The following is a 20,634-nucleotide window of genomic DNA, read 5'->3' as shown; positions in this document are numbered from 1 at the left end:
TCTCCCCTCTCTCAGCTACACTTTCTTTACAGCTCTGTCCGTTCTTTAACAAAGACTCGACACGTCTGCTGGAGAAATATGAGCAGTGCGTACTTACTGTGTTTCTTTTGTTACTCTCTCCACACACACACACACACACACACACACACATGCTCGCCCACTGCAGCAGATACAATAGACAGAGCCGTAGTAATATCTGCCACTCGTGTTGAGATATGCTTGTTTAAAGTGAAAACTGCTTCTGTGTGTGAAGATAATGATACACAAGACTCACTTGAGTGCAGGTTTTGTGCGTTAAAAGCGCCTTTTGTGTGTTGAATCGTCTGTGTCCGGTGTGCGCGTCAGTGCACGTCTATGTGGGGTGAACAGGTGTTTCGGATTGTGTGTTTTGTGCGTCTCTGCGTGTGTGACTTTCGCATGTGTGTCAATGTCTGTTGTTTTGTGTGTGGGAGGCTACTACGTGCAGCGGCGAGCATTCCGAGGGTCAGGTGTCTGTCTGGCTTCACGTTGGAGTGGAAACTCAAAGGCTCAGGTTTCAGCCCGGGTCATCTGTCATGCTCCGTGTCATGCTCTCAGAGGTTAAAGTTTACTCTGTTGAGGTATGGTGAGGGAGGTCTGGCTAGGCTACCTTTTATATACACACACACACACACACACACACACACACACACACACACACACACACACACACACACATAAAACAAAAAAGGGGATTACAATGAAAATACCGCATGTACCTCTTCACCCTCGCACATGCTGGAGCATTGTGAATCAGCTCGAGTTTATCGATGAAATGATCCACATTTAAGTATCCTCGTGTTTGCATTTTGACAAATTGTCCCAGGGCTGCAAATACCAATTATTTTCATTCTAGGATTGATCCGCTGCTTATTTTCTCAATTGATCAAGTAGTTAAAGTTCACAGTTTCTCAGAACCCAAAGGGATGTCTTCAAATTCTCCGTTTCGTCCTTCCAGAAGTCAAATATTCACCTTAATATCATTTAGAGTAATTGTTTCAGCTCTAAATGATCCCTTTCACACTGCGGACATACACACCCATTAATTCATTCATTCATTCATAATGTTTCATTCTTATTCAGAGTCACTATCCCAGTAAAACATTATCCAATATATTTGTAAACACAGACGTTACAGGAGAACATTTTAGTTTTCATCCAACTTTTAGTGGCTTTGTTCTCGTTGTGACTCAGATCAGCGATGTAAAATTGATTTCTGCAACACATTCATTGCATTTTTGATCCGGACGTTTATGAACAAAGGCGTTCTCTTTTGCCTTAAATACCATTTTTGAGGGAGGGCCATTATGCTAATTTGCTAATATTTTGAGTTAGCTGACAGTCTTCAGTAAAAACTCATCGTAACATGTGACTGTTTCCTCAGAAGACTTTCATAATTAGTGGAAACTCAATGACAATGTGACATGTCTCCGTGTCTGAAAAGCAGAATAACAGTTATTAAAGTTACATAAGCCACGTTGCGTCTGTCTTTTTCTGTCAGTCTTTCTCTCCCTCTTGTCCCCCCCCCCCCCTCCTTCTCTACCTCTCTCATACAGGAACTGGCCAATTTCCTGAGCCTGTTTTTCCATTTTGCTTCCCTGTGCGTGTATCTTTTACATACATATGTTCCTCTGTTCCTCCGTGTGTGCCTGTTCGTCATCCTCTCTCTCTGACCGGCTCTCAGCTAACAGCTTAAAATGTCACAACAGTTTAATGTCATGGGAGCCGGCTGGTTGGAGAATGACCGAGTGTGCTCAGCGGAGTTTGAGTCAAGTTGTGACGTTTGCAGCTTGATGCTCTTACATCAAAGTACGTGTTTTTGGACGTTGCGTACGCACTTTATTGATCCTGTTATATCTTGGGGTTTGACAGAAGGATTAGTAACATTTATTTTCATAGTACATGACACATGGACCTCATTTGTTTTTTAAAGTTTCCCTTAAAGTGGAGTTTTTTGACCACTGGTAGTGCTCTGGAGCAAAGTTTTTACGTACATGTCCATGTTTTGTTCGTTTGTCTGTTACAGAAAACTGTAGCAATGTGCCAACAAAGGCAGGGAGGAAGAAGACGGCCTTATATTAAATCAAACTATAATCAACTAAAAACAAATAAAGCTTATTATTTACCAATTTTGATTCTGGTCACCAATTGCCAATTTATTGTGGTTCGACTACTGTTTTAAAATTGTATTATATTGTCGTATTTTAATATATAGTATAAATTGTCCTGGCTTATTTGGTAGAACATTGGGTGATATTTGTTTGTTTTTTTTGTTTTTTTTTACCACACATGTATGGGTGTCAATTATGCAAATTATGAACCGGCATGTAAACATGTGGTATTCAACAAGTAACGGGCACTTACTTATTCACAAGTTACTGCAGGTAAAAGAGCGATTTTAATTTACTACGACTTAACATTTCATTTCACATGTTTTTAGGATACTAAAATATAAATTTGGCCCAACTTCTGCAGAATAGAAGTGGTCACCACTAAAGAAAAACTCAACTGGAGCTATTCTAGTAAAAGCAGTGCTGCCGCCCCCCTTGTCTCATTAAACGTGAACACAAGTTGAACTGTCATATTTGTCAGTGTGCCCCTCTAATGGCCGCTCATCCAGCCGAGGCGGTGCGTCTTTGATCAAAGCTGACCGGTTGTTTTCCCCTCTGGCTCCAAACCAGGCCAACCACAAACGGAATAACCTCTCAAATGTTTGTCCTATTAAGATTAGCGGCAATTACTAATCGACATGAAGTTAATTTAGTGCCTACTGTCAGCGTGTGCTTGTACTTATTGTTGGTGTGTGTGTGTGTGTGTGTGTGTGTGTGTGTGTGTGTGTGTGTGTGTGTGTGTGTGTGTGTGGCCAGCGCTGCCTCTGTCGATGAGGGAGATCCTTATTGCCCGCGGCACACTGGCTCATGGAAATCAATGTTTGATTTGCTGGCTACTTGATAAAGGATTTAATGCTGAAACATGCCCCCCCCCCCCCCCCCCCCTCTCCTTCCCCACTCACAGTAAAGAAATTACCTTATTGAGTCCATTTGTTCATTTTGCTTTCATTCGGTATTTGCCTGCGATAGTGTGTGTGTGTGTGTGTGTGTGTGTGTGTGTGTGTGTGTGTGTGTGTGTGTGTGCGTGTGTTTGTTTGTGAATGTGTCGGCAGGTAATAAGATAGCTGTGATAGCTGGGCCTTGTGTCCACTCACTGCTGACTGCCGATATGTGTGTGTGTGTGTGTGTATATGCAGTGTCCAGAGTGGTGTATAACCCCCTCACCCTACCGGTGCTCCCTGCTCTCCGTGTGTGTGTGTGTGTGTGTGTGTGTGTGTGTGTGTGTGTGTGTGTGTGTGTGTGCGTGTGTGCGTGCGTGCGTGCGTGCGTGCGTGCGTGCGTGCGTGCGTGCGTGTGTATCGACCAGACTCTGGAATGGAGAAACGCCTGCCCAGCACACAAAATCAATGGCTGCTGTTTTCTCTCCTCCAGCGGCCTCCTGTTATCTGCAGTGAATACAAAGCACATATTGTAGCACACAGGGCACATGCTCACACACCTCATCTTTAGGTCCACTCCCCTTTCACCGCTGTGGCAGGCTCGCACACAAGCCCTGCAGGAGATTGGGCTGAATTACAAGTCGGCTGCACTTAATTGGAAGAAATATGGCTCTCGATATGCGTTTCATCATTCCGGATCGTGTTTTGCAGCCGGGCCTTTTGTCACCTAACGAGACTTGAGTGCCACCTACACCGCCGCCGCTTTCATTGGACTGCGAAGTTTATTATTTCTCCTACTATATACACACTCTGCTGTGCCAGCAAATCAAACAAGGCAGCCGAGAGCGCGAAGGAAACATCATCCGTCTTCCAGTGTGTTGAGCGGTATTAGCAAAGTGGCCAACAAGTGTTTATTTAGCCAGTCAGTCCGTTTTATTTCAGGCACGGGGATCAAGCCTATTTTCACCATTATGCAAGTGTCCTTCCCTCCCTCCTCACTGTCTCTCACTGTCCCAAACTCTTTCTTTCTGGCTGTTTGTCTCTCTGTTAGGGATTATAGGTGGTGCTGGGAGGAGGAGGAGGTGGCAGATTAGCGGCGGCCATCCGGCAGGTCCGTCTGTCTGCCGTCAGAAAATAGAATTCATTTGGGTTATCCAGATGCTTATGCTCAGCTCTCTGCTGTATCTCTGTTTTTGTGTGTGTTGCTCAGTCAGAGGAGAGGATTTGGCCGCTGAGCTGTGTGTGTGTGTGTGTGTGTGTGTGTGGGGGGGGTAGCTCACATCCGCTTGGCAGCTTTTGTACTCGCATCAAAGAGAACGGCCATGGCCTGATGACTACGCACCCTGTTTAACCACCGCCACAGAGGACAGTATCAACAGACATGTGTACCGACACATGTACGGAGCACAAGGGTCCTGTCCACGCCTTCTGTGGCTGCAGGAAATGCTTTAGCCATTTGCTTTTCTGTTATTTTATAATATTTAAAGCGGTTAAAGATGCGTCATGTGTTCGTTCCTAGAAACACACTTTGACTTTGGGTCAAAAGACAGTCCATCATGAATGAATGGTGGCGTTTATAGCTGAGAAGATTAGTCGATAAATCGATCGGTTGATCGAAGTCATTCTTCAACAGATTTGTTGAATGATTAATTGTTTCTCTCTTTATTTATTTTTTTCTTATTCAAGTTTTGGATTTAAATCATAATTTTGCCGGTTTTTAACTTTATTCAATGTAGCTGCAAAGTTATTGTATGGTTGTTTTGTTTGACATTATAGCTTGTATTTTTTTTGTGTATTTTAATGTAAAAATAGTTTTGTATTAAAACTATATATTTTTTATATTCCTCAAAGAAAGGTGTGAAAAGCCGGCGTCTATTATCAAACATTTCACAAGCCTTGCGTAAATTAAATATTGAACTTATTTTTTATGTTTTTATCATTATAAATGAAATCCTTTTTGACCTAGAAGGTATCATTGTGTGCTTGTTGGCATTTTTCACTTTTTTATAGAATAAACTATTTGTCAATAATGAAAATGATCGTCCGTTTCGACCCTGGTGGAGAGAAGCCTGAGTGAGCAGACAGGTTGTGTTAACAGGCTGGGTTAAGGTTATCACAGGGGGAGTGGGGTCCTCTGTTGTTGCTGGCTACTTCATACATTCAGGATGGGAGTGGGGTTGATGGATGGACCCGGACTGGAGATCTCACGGAGGGCTTCAGAGCAGGATGCTGGAGGAGGTCTGTGGGGTCCCTGAAGGAAGTACTGCTGGACGGTGGAGAGAGAGAGAGGGAGAGATGGAGAAAAAAAGACCTGCCATTAATCAACCTCCGTCCACCTGCCACCTCTCCTCTCGGCCTCCTGTCCTCTTTATCCCTCCTGCCATACTCCTTTAATCCCCCCCTTCCTCCTCACCAGTCTTTTTTGTTCTAAATCCAAGTGCAGTCCTCCTTTCGTAAGCGGCCCTTTCACAGCCGTCGGGTTGCGGTGCACTTGCTCCCAAACATCACTTTGGGAGGTGTTTAATGCTATTACGAGGTGGCAGCCCGGGCACTGTGCTCTCCAACGAGGAGCGATGGACTCACGCCGGGGCTAAACACGACTTACTTTTCTTAATTCACTTAAACTGGAGCGCTCCTGCTCCCTGCAACCAGCCTCTTAACTTCCTGGTCGACGTGGCCCTCTAATGCCCGCCTGAGACCGCTGTAATGCGGAGCGTTGCTTTGAGGTCCGTAAGAACATTAAGAGGTGCTTTGACAGGTCGGAAGTCTTGGCTGGTTGTGGTGGGTGTTTTATTCGCTGACTGTACTTCCACACGGCGTCTGGCTGAGCAGGGTTGGCCTTTCTGAGCTGCCGGCGTACAGGCGGTGGATTTGGATAGGAGGGTGTAGACCCAGCTTCTCCATGTGGCGTTTAAGGACTTAACTAGTCGCTGGAGAGACTCTGTCACCCTCTCAAGTCCATAGTAGCTAATCCTCCCTCTCTGTCCCCCCGAAGATAAGACAATGAAAAGATTTGTATTATTTAAATTAGAAAAAAATGTATCTGATATCACCTCCCTGTTAGAGCAGAAGACATTTTATCGACTAAACGATTCATTTACTAATTGAGAAATTAATCAGCAGATTAATCGATTATGAAAATGCAGCCCAAATATCAATATCACAACATTAACAGCAATAGAATATTTTTACCAATACTGGTGTAAAGTATATCCAAAAAAGATCACGCTGATGTTCACAACAGTCTGTTATGTGTTATTTGAGTCCACATTCATGTGTGCAAAACAAAAACTTACAACAATAATTTCATCATAGAATCATTCATCAGACAACAAAAACTTTACGCCCTATGAGACATGTTGAATCATGTAACAACACAAACACAACACAAAGAAAAATCACTGTAGTACAGTCTGTATGTGTATGGATAAATACCTTGAAATGACAATATACTAAACATACACATACTAAACATACACATACTAAACATACACATACTAAACATACACATGCTAAACATACACATACTAAACATACACATACTAAACATACACATACTATTCTGCACAGTTAGTAAGCTGTGTCACTCTCAGTTTAAACCGTTGATTCAGAAGTCGTTCCAGCACGATAAGACATTTATTGAACAATTATGCAACAAACTACTAACAGCATTAACAAGAGAAGCCAAACCAGCGCCGCCCTTCTCTATAAACATCAGCATTTCTTCCTCATCTGCAATCTCTCGCCTATATATTAAATGAGCAACAGTGTGAGCTCATTAAAAATGCATGCTGCGCATTGAGCTTAGGAGACCAATTATCCCACCTAGCTCCTTTACAATGGTTGATAATAAAAGCCCCTGCAGTTGGCCGCTCCCTGATTGCCTCCCTCCCTCGACCACTCTCACCCCTCACCTCTCTCTTTCTCCCTCTCCCCCTCTCTTCATCTCCCCCTCGCGCGCTGCCTGTTGTCTCCACGCCAGATCATCGGTAAACAGGCTTTTCCCTGGATTTGATGGAGTGCAGTGTTTTGATCTGTTGGGATTTGTGTGTGTGTGTGTGTGTGTGTGTGTGTGTGTGTGTGTGTGTGTGTGTGTGTGTGTGTGTGTGTGTGTGCTCTGCAGGTGGCAGTGGACAATGGTATTACAGAGAGAGAAGCAGACATTTGAGTACACACAGACAAAAACCAACACCTGGTGGTACAACCACACACACACACACACACACACACACACACACACACACACACACACACACACACACACAGGCTCACATTTGTAAACCCATAGATGAGACTGTTACAGTCCACATCGTGCTTTTTTTGACAGGAGCGTCTTGAGGAGATCAGAGAGCCCGGAGCTCAGACGCTGTTTCCCGCCACCAGCTGAACATCAAAAATGGATGCGTGTGGGAAGCAACTGTAGCACTTTTAAGCCCCCATACGGGCAACCTTCTCATCAAAAGGCTGCCATCACTGTACACATATGGAACTATATAATGTACAACCCCTCCCACCTTGTGTTTTTACATGTGTTTGTCTGTGCATCACTGGTGGTGTACCCTTTGAGGATCAAACGGGGGTGGTTTTACCTCGCAGCGGGCGCGTAAACAACGTAAGAAAAAGAAGGCGATATGATGTCGTATCTGTAGCTGATGATTAGGTTTGTTTAAACGTATACACCGGCACACACGGAGTTGTCACCACCTCCCTGCACTTCAAACAGCGGAGAGCTGACGGATGATACATCCAGCTCCAGCACCTTCACACAAACAGATGAGGAATTTGTTCTCAGCTGGCTCTGCAGAGTGCTGCAATCAGCTTTTAGTGCTGAAATGATGGTCTATTAATTGAACAGCCAAGAGTCAGAGAAAATGAATCAACAACAGTTTTGATTGTCGATTCACGGTTAAAGTCATTTGTGAAGCACAAAATGCCAAACATTCACTGGTGTTTTGAAGACAACGCCTTTAGCTACGGAATGGTCGCTTTTCACTATTCTGTGACATTTCCTTGACTTAACAATTGCTCGATTAAGGGGGAACACCACAGATCTCGGGGAGCTTACCACCGCTCTGTAGCCCACTCCCCATCTCTGCTTGAAGCTAGCGACTTGAGGCTACATTAGCCGTTATTCGCATACCCATGGATGTAGAAAGAGAATTTGATACACTGTGTAAAATGTGCGCTCTTTCTGGGGCTTGAGCATAACGCATCTAAATTTTTGGACTGACCTGTTGGCGGTCGAGTTGCATTGTGGGTAATGTCGGCGCCAGGTTTTTGACGAGGGAGAAGAATGCTTGGAATTAAAAAAGACGATTCCTCTGGTTCTTCTGCATCGATTTGATTCCCCCCCCCCTAAAAAAAAAAAAAACTGCCCATCGTGAGTATGACAAAGCTAAATTAGTAGAGTACTGTTTTAATCACAAAACTAGTCAACCGTGAAAATAATCATTAGCCTTGCTTTGTGTTCGTGCGTCATTTTAATTGGCCACAAAATCTGTCAAGGCCAGGAGCCTGATTTGATTCGATATGTTCGCTGGCTGAGGAAAGCCCTCCTTCACTCCCTGTAGGTGTTGTTAAAAGCAAACTGACTTTTTAATAGTCTGATCTGGATGTAATTAAGAATGAGCGGAGGGCGGCCGGCAGCGAGAGAGAGACAGCGAGAAAGGAGAGTTGGAGAGATTCTCCTCCCAGCTTTCTTTGTAAATCCCTCTGTCACCATTGTGTTGACAGGCCGGAGAGAGCAAACCTGAGAGAGGAGTAGGAGGAGGTCAGCGGAGTGGGCTTTAGATGACGATTGACCCTCTTAATATCACCTTCTTGTGGCAGTTTCTTCATGAAAAAAGGTTCGTTACAGCTGGTGAACACTGGGAGCGCTGGGCTATCACTGCGTTCTGATCTGTTTTGGCTCATCTGTCTGCCTTTTGCTTTGTGTGTGTGTGCGTGTGTGTGTGTGTGTGTGTGTGTGTGTGTGTGTGTGTGTGTGTGTGTGTGCGCGCATTATCTGAAACACGCCCATGCACACGCACAGCAGTTTTTCAACACTTGTGTTTACGCGGCGCTGGGTGGAAAACATAAATTGGAGACAGAGCGTTCCCCGTCTGCAGGGCTTGGAAAAGGGTTTGGGTTCGGAAAGCTGGCTTTCCTCTCAGGAAGTGTTGTTCCTCACCGCTCTCCATAAACACTGGAAAAGAGACCCAAAGAAAATGTCCCAGACTCACTATTTCCACTGTAAACACACCGACATACACATATTATACTGCTCCCTCTCTCGATTTCTCTCATATGTGCCTCTTCTCTCTCTCGGGCAGAGGGTTATATGTTTTCTCAAAGAGGTATTTTACAGACGGTATGCCTGAGTGTGTGCGATCCAGAAAAACCAAACCTGACCTATGCTGATCAGCTGCCTCAGTATTTAAACGTCGGCATGTTATTTTTAAAACAGCATATGAGCACAAACTGCTGAGAACCAGAAACGCTCCATTTAGTCAGTATTTCTTCTTTAACTTAGACATAGAAACTCATTCAAAGTTTACTTTTTCCCTTCACAGCTCGAGCTTTACATTGCAACACTGCTTTCATTAGAAATAAAGCAATAAAGAATCAGGATTTGTTTGTTTACGTTGAAACCCCTGAAAAATGCCTGGATGTTGCAACTGAGTTATGTCTCGGAGCCGCGTAAATGTTTCTTTCCCGTCCTTAACAAGTGGTTGGATTGCAGTTCCCTTCGTGTGCTGTGCAAGTAAATAAATCCACATCAGCGATAGAAAGAAAAGCGAGCCCATTCCATCAATTTTAGCTGTCATGGCATTTATTACCGCACTGGAGCATTATGCTGTGAAAATATCACCAATAAGTCCCCCCCAAAAACAAATCTCAAAGAAGACTTGAAATGTTCCCAGTTTATCATTGTCAGAGCTCGGGTTTGACAACAGGGTGCGGGACTCTGAAATCTATCACAGACAAGTTGGCCACCGGGTTTCATTGCAGTCCTTTTAATCAGCAAAGTCCCATCTCTACCTGTCAATCAGGTTCCTTTTTTTTTCCTACACGGATGGTGACGCTGCAGAGGCAAACAAATGCTGCAGATGCTTTGTTGCAACACCAGCCAGACGTTACCCTCTGCTGCCATTCTCTCTCCGCTGTGGTGAAAACATTGAGCTCACTTTACCACCCAGCTGGCTTACACAGCACCCTAACTTGTGTGTGTGTGTGTGTGTGTGTGTGTGTGTGTGTGTGTGTGTGTGTGTGTGTGTGTGTGTGTATATATAGAGTGGGAGAGAGGCAGTGTGAAGGAGTGTGAGAGACAGAAGAGAGAGAGAGAGAGAGAGAGAGAGAGAGAGAGAGAGAGAGAGAGAGAGAGAGAGAGAGAGAGAGAGAGAGAGAGAGAGAGAGAGAGAGAGGTTAGAAACCCCTTTTTTATTACATTTCCTCCGCAGTGAAAGAGGAGGCAAGATGGACACTCCATATCTCCCCGCTGCGCCAGAAAACTCATCTAAATGGAAAACACATTGTCTTCATTATTTTGCAAGAGCTGAAAGAACAGGGTTGTCATGGTAACAGCCATCAGAGTGAGCGCAAGCGGGCGGCCGAGGGGCTGGTTTTAGGGCCAGAGGAATGGAGAGAGAGAGAGAGAGAGAGAGAGAGAGAGAGAGAGAGAGAGAGAGAGAGGGAGGGGGGTTGCTGGAAAGAGGAGAGAGAGAGGACTGAGATGAAGAGGGTGGAGATGGAAGGAAGACAAAAGAGATGGAGGGAAGAAAGATAGGAAACTGTGGGGTGAAACAGACAGACGGAGTAAAAGGGAGCAGCGGGTGTGATGGAGTGAAGATGGAGGGAGGAGGAGAAAAAAAAGGGGGGGGGGGGGAGAGAGCGAAGGGGTTTGGTGAGACTAAGAAAGGAGTGCCTTTTTTTTTTTTTTTCAGTGGAGCCAGACAGTGCAAATGGCCAGTTAGTGGCTCTCAGAGAGCAGTTCAGAGGCCCTTATTAATTTCAAGGGGCAGCAACATGGTAGATTTAACATCTTAGGAAATCTCCTCCAACTGTGTCTCACTGCAGCCCCACTGGTGTGTGTGTGTGTGTGTGTGTGTGTGTGTGTGTGTGTGTGTGTGTGTGTGTGTGTGTGTGTGTGTGTGTGTGTGTGCGTGTGTGTGTGCGCATGAGAGTGCATACTGATCTACAGTCGAGCTATCTTTTGCCCGCTGAGCTAACGTGAGGAGACCCGGTGCGTTTGGTAAACATGTTGAGGTGGCGACGGGCTCTCTCTCTCTTTCTCTCTCTCTCTCTCTCTCTCTCTCTCTCTCTCTCTCTCTCTCTCTCTCTCTCTCTCTCTCTCTCCGGCCACTTCAGCTCAGCCACCGGCAGTGATCGACAATCCGCCCGCTGCTGTCTTTATTAGTTGCTCCCTTAGAACAGCCCCTGGCAGCAGCAAGCCCAACACCATAACGCCCTTCATCAAATATTTACTCTTCCTGAATCTACAACATGCACCGAGGCCACATCAAATAAAAACCCAAGTGCCAAGGCGATATCTAATCCAGTCCAATCCCCGCTCCTCGTCAACTCCATTCTCTCTCTCGGGTTTTGGTGACGCTGGCGTCGGTTTAGCGTCAACCCGAGGATTAAGGCCTTCGCCGCTGAGAGACGGGCCTAGATGATTGTTTATTTACAAGTTGTTGCCCGCGTCTCAGTTGTGTTGTAGTGGCCTGACGCGACATCGTTTTGACAGCCATCGGGCGATGAAGGAAATTAAACTAATTGCGTAAGTCGTCGTCGTGTAAACGCTCATAACCGTCCCCTGGAGAATTTAGCTCGGCGTTGACGTCCATCGGGATCTGACATCTAACCTTGTGCCTCCTCGAAGACAGCCATTGTTTGTGTTTTTCGGAGACGGGGTGGAACTCAGGTGCCAAAAAACCCCCAACGTTGTCAGATTAGATTGCTGTATCGTAGTTTGTGCAAATTTGCACAGCATTGCATATTCAGTGTCGGGATGGATGACGATGTTTCCCAGCAGCCACTGTGAACATCCGGATCCATTGAAGACATTTAAAAAGCTGTCAGAAACTTTACAGGATCTCTCATCTTTGGGGAAATTACGTTTTGTTGTTTGTCTTTTCATCGGTTTCTTTTCCAGGTGCGCAATCACGATCGAGCTAGGATGCGCTGGCTCTGGCTCGGGATTGACCCGCACTTAAAGAGACAGCGTGCACTCTGTCCGCTGCTTGGCCGCCCCGGCTCGCTGGCCAGGCCGGCCTGGCTTCGTGGCTGCCTGTAGGTCTTAGTGATTCATGTCACACTGTAATTGGTTTACCTGCTCCCTGTGTGTCTGCGCTCTGAGAGGACCAAAACAAATTACCCGGGGATGACCTCTCGCCATCTCTCTCTCTCTGGCTCTGCAACCATTTCCCCCTATCTCTCCGTGCACGTCTCTCCCTGCCTCCCACTACATGTAATATGTCGTATGAGTGTTTTTCTCCCTTCCCGTCTTATTCGTCTCCGCCTGCACTCCCTTCTACATACCTCGAATCTCCAAAAAAGCAGAGCCGCGGTAGAATAACATTTTAGAGCGAAACGCGTATCAGTTCACAAACACACATTTTCAAGCCTCTCGAGGCTTGAAAATGTGTGTTTCTCTCTCTCTCTCTCTCTGCTATGTCAACATCATTTCGACATGTTTTTGCACACATGCATGCGTGAAGATAAGCCGATAGGATGGACTTTGTACAACGATGCTTGAGATCACAAATAAACACGCACACACCAGTGGAGTACTTTGTAGCACTGAGAGTGTTTTGTGAAAAGCTGCTGTGAAGCACATTAGCCTTTCAACGCTGGTTCTTTTTTTTCTTTTTCTTTTTTGCGCTCGCCGTGCCAAATAGTACCTGTCTGGATTGTCCCTTCAGTGAATGAAACCGGTGTTCTGTGCACACCATTAGGCTGTTTCACTTTCACAGCAAGCAGATGTTTTGTGTTCTTTGCCACTCATACCATCACTCTAACACACAGTGGTGAACAAACACACACACACACACACACACACACACACACACACACACACACACACACAGAGCAGGATGAATGAGCGCATCGTTCTCCTCCTCTACATGTGTAGGAAGGTCTCAACGTCTCTCAGGTTATTTAGCTGTTTCAGTAGAAATCCACTTGTCAAAGGATTTCCACTCGGGGAGCGTGCAAAAGCTTGAAAACAGGATATGTTTGTATTTATTGAGTTACTGGTCACACACACTGCGATCAGAGGACCCGGTGCATGTACGAGCAAACATCGGTCTTGTTCTAGTGCCCTTGAACGAGGCCCTGAGTCTGTACCAGCTCTAGGGCTGCTCTACTGGAGGCAGGGTGGTGGCTAAATCAATAAAGAGAGACAGAGAAACACTTAGTTGTAAACTCTGTTTATCGGAGGACAGAAACATGGCTTGATGGCATGTAAAGAGCATTCCTCCACTACCTACCATCAGTTAAAACTATACCACTCACCTGATTGAACCCATTTTAATGCTAGAATATGTTATGTTGGCAGATTTTCTAGTTGTCCAGGCTACATTTAGATATTGTCTGTAGATGCCATTATACCATAATCTTGAGGAAAGTTGTTGCAGAGACAGTGAAGTATCAACAAAGTGTGATCTGATGGCCATTTTGAGTTGCTTTATTGACAGTTAATTACAAGCATTTTTGTTAAAATGTCTGTTTTTAGTGTATTTTTTGGATGGAATGGATACTTCCCTGTTGTTAGATTATGAATCATCCACTGACTCTGTCCTTCGTCCACACAATGTACTCAGTGCTGTGTGCTGCTGATCAGTTTTGTGGGGATTGATGAGTAAATCTGTGCATTTAATACGTTTTTATTTTGTATAGCAAATCCTTGCACAGCTTTCTAGAGTCTTTGGCATGTTCTGTGATGTACTGGCTGCAATGTGTGTGATTTCAGCATGATTTCTAATTGGAAATGCTTCAGAATATATATTTATTTTATATTAATGGTTGATGGGATTTGTTGCATTAAAGATCAGAGGGTGAAATAAAGATGGCTCGATGTTAGCTGCGGCGCTGTAGGTCGTTTTGTTCCACTAAGTGCAGAGAGGCTGGGCTGGTTGTGTTTTTTCTTTTTAGCAGAGATCATGCTTTTTGAGTGTCAAAGACAAGGGGAATGGAGGGCAGACTGGCACAGATATATTTTTGCTCTCCCTAATGACACCAATACCATTTCATGGCTTACTGAGCAGATTGAATCACACTCGCTCTTTGTAAGTCTCACTCTCTTGCCCCCTGTCTCTCCGTGTCTCTTTTTCTGCACACACTTCATCACCCTCTCCTCGCGTACACTATCACATGCACATTCATATGCTACCGTACATCGATGTGTTACGCTCACCCCGGTGGATGTTGCTTAATTGCATTTGGGTCAGCAGTTTGCCGTTGCTGAAACCGAAGGACGTGGAATTTGTCAGTTTACCCATTCAGCAGTCACGGGGGGCGGAGTGTGAGCTAACAGCTCTGCTGGAGTCAGGCCCATAAGGTTAGCTTTACACAAGCCTGTCAGACCGCCCTGTCAATCACTCTCCTCCGCTCGCCTCGGATACACTGTCGTCTCCTCGTATGTTCTTGTACTAGACTGCTGTTATTCCACTTAATAAAGCCTCTCAGATTTATGCACTCTCACTGAAAGGGCTCAGGTTTTTGAAGGCAGTCTTATGACGGCCTGGTGCAGTGATAAAGGCTACACATTGGCCTCACACACGCACACACTCACACGTACTTTCTTCATCCCTTGTGCATCACGAGTGATAAAATCTTGCCTTTTCGTGACAGTGGAAAATCGTGTGTGGCAGCCAGGACATACAATCTTTCTCCAGCTGGTATTTATAGTCCTCAGCAACTGGAACATTCTATGGAATAAGGAGTTCATTCATTCATCATATGAGGCTCAAGCTCCGTTCTGCTCGGGGATGACCTGATTTCATATCTCATGCTTAGAAAAGACGGCCTTTCCCTATTAACACTTGAGACAATGAAAAACCAAAACGTGGGCTCGTGGGCCACACAGAGCAAAGTCTACTGACACTAGAGCTGAGTAGTGTTTCCATACCAGGATTCAGGATGTGATATGGCATCATCTGGGGTTTTCATTGTGGTTCAAATAGAACTTGGTTGGACAGTACTAGTTTGTAAGTCGGGAATTAAAAGTATGCGTAAAAAAAACGCCCGTCTTATGGTTTAGATATGGTGAAAATATTGCATTAATGGTGCGTGGTACATTTTCGGACAGTCTCTCCTTGTGGTTGTGTCAAGAATGACAGAGAGCTCGAAGGAGAAGTTCAAACCCTGGCTGCTTTCTCACCTCTGCACAGCTGGACAATTTTAGTGTGAAGTGGAGCGAACGTCCGATTATCGGTTGTGCAGAGTTTCACAAATGGTCGGACAGAACCCCCTCGCCCTCAGGTGATCTGAAATCGGCGGATGGGGGTGTTTCCGAATTTTTTCAACCGTCTGATGAGCAGTTCCGGCAAAGTATTCCGGCGGCTCAAACCTGCAATAACTTGACTTTCTTGACACTTCAGCACAAAACAGCTGTTTACAGATTTTTGTCAGCTCAAGGCCACAAGGCAAATGTTCTACTCTCCTTTTTGCTCTGTTTTGGGTCCCCACCAACTCCTCCTGGGGGAAATAAAAGGATTTGTTGCTTTTTTTTCACTGTAAACTTAAAACAAGCAACTTGAAGACATTACTTAAGACCATAGATCAATTAATCAACAAAAACAATCAAGTTATTGATGGTGAAAATGATTGTTAGTTGCAATATTGTGTCTTAATGTGGGTAACACTGTGTAACTGAGTAAGTACCTTCTTAAAACAATACCTAAAATGTTATCATGCCGCCAATATCAATGCATTCAGCTCCACATATTGTAATATTGAAGTCTCACGTCTCCAGTCCCTATTAGCTGATAGAGAGGGCACCTCTGTGCTCACTTAGTACTTGGTGCTTTTTTTTCTGATCTCACACATTGAGTGGTGAAATAATCGGCTGCTCCCGGGGGTATCTGGTGGCGCATACCTGCAATACTCCACAACTAAAGCTCCATATTTATAGACGGCAGCAGAGCAGCTCACGTATCCCCACATCACAGCTGTTTGCATTGCCGTGTTGGGTGTCACATAGCGGCCCGGTGCTCCTGCGGTTGTCACATTAAAACAGAAGATAAACAAACAGCAACATTTAGAGTTTGATTTTTTTTTCTCCACCTCCTGGGACGAGTCACTTCAAATTTTTATTGAGGCCGGTGGTTATGATGGCTGCTGAGTTTTTTATAAAGGCCGTGGGGAGCGATGTGGCCAATAGTTTGGCTTTGCCAGGAGAGAAAAAGGGCTAGTGGGAGATTAGTGGAGGAGAGGATTAACGAAATAATGCAAAGAACGAAACAAGGCAGAAAAGCAGGGGTATGAGGGTGGAAGTAGGTTTGTAAAAATGAAGGGAAAGTGGAGTGGACCGGAGAAAATAAAGGCAATGAGAGCAAACAGGGACTCTCTGGCTGTGGGAGTTTGCCACTACAGATAATAGTGTGTGTGTGTGTGTGTGTGTGTGTGTGTGTGTGTGTGTGTGTGTGTGTGTGTGTGTGTGTGTGTGTGTGTGTGTGTGTGTGTGTGTGTGTGTGTGTGTGTGAGAAGGCTGGTGGCTTTTTACAGACAGAGATTGTGGGAGAGAGGGAGAGAGAGACCAGCACAGCTGAGTGGTGTTGATTGGCCTGTTTGAAAACACATGAACTGCAGACACAGAGAGAGAGAAAGGGAGGGAGAGAAGCCCCGTGCACTGGGAGAAAGTGTCGCTCTGTGCCGTGCCACGCTGCAGCCCAAACCACATTAGAGCAAATGAATCCATTCCACCTCCTGTTATGGCAGCTCCCGCACGGGGCCCCAGGAAGGAGAGGGAGGGAGGGAGGGAGGGAGGAAGGGAGGAAGAGTGGCAGGAGGGTTGAGATATGAGGGACGGGGAGAGGAAAATGATAGAACGGAAAATGGAAGGTGGGGGAAAGGAGTCGCACGCTGGGTGGCTCTAATGATGTCTGAGGGCTATAGAAAAGAGGAGCAAAAAGCACATCGTAGCGAAAGAAAAGAAAAGCTGTGGCCATATAACTGAAGATGAGGAGGAGGAGGAGGAGAGAAGATCCCCCCACCGTGTCCACAGAGAAGGAGTGATAGTTATGTTCTTTCTTTTTAGAGCGTTGCTGAATAATGAAGATGATCTCTGGCTCCTTTATATTGTTCAGCACTGCCCTCTACACTTTACATACAGGATAGACTGCTCAGAAGATTAGGCAATAATACGGCGCCAAAAATGTTGTTTTGCATGCAAAGCCGTAATTATTTAACTTAAACTGAAAATCTTTTATGCATAGAATATGTTTTTTTTTATCCCACGCCAGGGCTTGTTGAGCCGATTCAAACCACAGCACAACTAAAATGTAGCTACAGTATGTTGGCCCAGAGACACACAACTTTCTTGTTAGCTCTAATTGTTTATTTTATTATATTTTATTGATTATTATCATCTTTTTATGTGTACAAATGAATTGCGTACTTGTGTTTGCAAAATTGCTTGCCTCACATTGCCCCTTAAGGGATAAATGTAGTGTTTTTAAATTAATTAAATTGGGCATTTTATTGGTGATTTAGCATCTAATTGCATTGCCCTGATAGTATATCTATATATTGATGTTCGGACAATACAAATATTAATATCTTATTACTCATCCCTACCATATTTCCCAGCCCTGCCCCTAATGTACTCCTTATACGACGCACGGTGTTGGAGTGCATTATGAACTCCTGTGTAACCGCTTCCACGCAACCCCCACCAGCCATCACACGCACAAAGCCAGCTGCACTTGACAAAGGTGGTAGTCATTTGTCTGAAATGAGAAATCACTCATATGAGTGATCACACTCTGCGTGCGTGCGTGCGTGTGTGTGTGTGTGTGTGTATGAATAAGTGTGTGTGTGTGTGTGTGTGTGTGTGTGTGTGTGTGTGTGTGTGTGCTGCTGATGATGACAAGATCATTTCAATACTCTTTGTTTTCCTTTCTCTCTTTTCCCCACTGACTGTGGCCCTTCTTGCCCCCTCCCTGCCGTACTCCAGTGCTTTTCATATTACTCTGCTTTTGTTTCTAAGCACTTATTTCGTGCCCCACTTCCCCCCAGCTTGTTTTGCTCAGGAAAGAGAGAAGGAAGGGAAACAAAACCGTGTGTGTGTGTGTGTGTGTGTGTGTGTGTGTGTGTGTGTGTGTGTGTGTGTGTGTGTGTGTGTGTGTGTGTGTGTGTGTGTGTGTGTCGTTTTTTGAGACAGCGAGAGAAAGAAACGGAGGCTTCCTCGGATGTTAGTATTATTTGTGGTTTGTTACTCTGCTCTGATTCGTGGCAGCATCCTCCCACTGCTGTATAAAAGGAGGTTGTAATATGCACAGCATAATTGGACGTGTAATCCTTTGCTCTGCACCTCTGGTAAGCAGCACTGAGTGGAGCTGATTAAGATGTTGTGGAGACAATAAAGATTAAGCAGCATGCTCAAGCAACAACAGCAGTAGTCCCCCCCCAAAAAAGTGTAAAGCAGAAAATCTGGAAAAAGAGGAGGAAAAGTTTCTGTTGAAACATTCAATTGTGTATCCTCATATGATGATTACTGTGCTTTACCTTGGTAGTAAACAAGGATGGAGGGCAGGAGGAAGGCTTCCGCCATGTTCCCACAGAAGCATCGTCTGTTATGTAACACGTTTTGAACGGAGGGTGTGGTGCTTAAGCGTCTGTCAGCCTGGACAGTCAGTCAGTCAGTCAGGTGGATTGACTTCTTATCTCAGTTACAACGCCACGCCAGTCGCATTTCCACCTCACTCATTTTCCTTTCAGAACCTGAGGGCCCGTCTTTTCATCGTCGAACAAAAGCACTGCCCGTTTGTGTGAGGCGAAGGTGTGTGTGTGTGTGTGTGTGTGTGTGTGTGTGTGTGTTGGACCTTGTGAAAGCAAAAAAAGGAGGGGGGGGGGAGAGAGAAGGGATTACTGGGTAAAATAGGCAGATTTCTCCCCCTTTCCAGTCCTCCTCTTCAGTCTTGGCTGCCGGTGTGTCGGGACAGCAGGAAGGGGAGCTGAAGACCAAACAGTTAATCAATAGCCACAAGGTCAGACGGCAAGCGCCGGGCCGGAGCGCGTGCCCTGTTAGCGGTCCGTGGAGCTGCTGGGCCGTTGAAGGGGATTTGTAGCACTTGTCAGGGCTTAAAGGAGCCCTCTCTGGACCACTTGCTCCGGGTGTTAGTGTGTGTGAAGGAGACAACGCTGGTTAGCGAGCAGGAGAGGGAGACATCTGCTGGACGCTGGGAGAGACAGCACAGCAGATTTAGGCCACCCAAAAGCTATGGTCACATAATGCTCAGTCCAGAGCTGCTTTGTGCCCGGCACAATGCAGTGGCTGCTTTGTCGGGACTTTTTTTTTTTTACAGCAACCACTGCAGCATCGTGCCCGTTTAACCTGACAAGAGCCGCACGGCTGCCCACCCGTTTGACCACATTTGCTCCAGAACCCCCCCCCCCCCCCCGTACTCACGTGAGCAATGATGTTTAAAGACTTTGTGCGAGTGCACTCCAGGTAATTCTACTCTGGTAATGCTTAAGCTCAGAGGATTAGTAATCCACTCTTATTCTCAAAGTGTTCCTTTGAAGTTTTACCTTTACGCCTAATCAAAGTGAGAATTCAAGCTTTTGTGTTTACATGCTCTTAAGTGTGTGTGTGCGTGTGCGTGTGTGTGTTAAGAGTGAGAGAGACAGAAAGTGTGTGCAATAGTCTTTCTAAGATAAGCCCACCAGACTGAGCATTACACATGAAAACTCCCCGGCTGAGCGCTGTGCTTTCATCGTATTCATACTCTCGCTCTGTTTCTCACAGCAGGGGGTCTTGGGGGACCCTTTATCAGTACTGAGCAGCTTTCTAGATCCCTGAACCTCCCCCCCCCCCAACCCCCCACCTGTGGTCTCTCAGTTCGCCTTTTGTGTGCGGAGGAATGTGAGGCGGACCAACACTGATGGAGATAAACACAGAGGGCTGGTGAGGGACGGAGGCCTCGCTGGTAAAGCAGCACGGTGCCTATTAATCCAGCCTCCGTTTCTCTGAGATGTAGCGATGAACGTGGGCCTGAGATTGTTCTTGTTTCTGCCGCTGAAGACACACACAGAAAGAAAGAGATGCTAAACCGTATCTGCTGTTAGATGTGGGTATAGATGTGTTGTCTATGCCACACTGATAACCTTGCTGTGAGGTATGCTTCTTTTAAAGAGAGATAACAGTTTATGTCCTTTGAGCGTTCGATTATTTTTTTGTTTTCCCCTCCAAGTAACAGAAAGCAATGAAGTTTTCTTTCAGTTTCATCATGTTTCTGTTTGTCGTTAAAAGCGCTGCTGTGAAACATCTCGGTTTTATACATTTGCCAAAAAAGAAAAAGAAAAAAGCGCGTGCCTGAGGCGCATCAAGCCCTATAATGAGTCAATGCATAAACAAGCTGTCTTACCTGTTTGAAACATTTGTCGAGCTGCTACAATGTCGTTTGAACTTCATAGGCTACAAA

General features: G+C 45.4%; 1 protein-coding gene across 2 annotated transcripts in view; it reads left to right on the top strand.

Annotated features, from left to right (window-relative positions):
• zmiz1a (zinc finger, MIZ-type containing 1a) overlaps positions 1-20,634 on the top strand; it is a 95,285-nt gene that overhangs the window by 46,432 nt on the left and 28,219 nt on the right. The gene's annotated exons all lie outside the window — the stretch shown is intronic.

The sequence above is a fragment of the Cebidichthys violaceus genome, unplaced genomic scaffold (genome assembly GCF_023349555.1).
Source record: "Cebidichthys violaceus isolate CVI_PGR_0920_01 unplaced genomic scaffold, fCebVio1.0.p SCAF_10, whole genome shotgun sequence".
NCBI classification, from domain to species: Eukaryota; Metazoa; Chordata; class Actinopteri; order Perciformes; family Stichaeidae; genus Cebidichthys; species Cebidichthys violaceus.
This window is presented reverse-complemented; position numbering and strand designations above follow the sequence as displayed.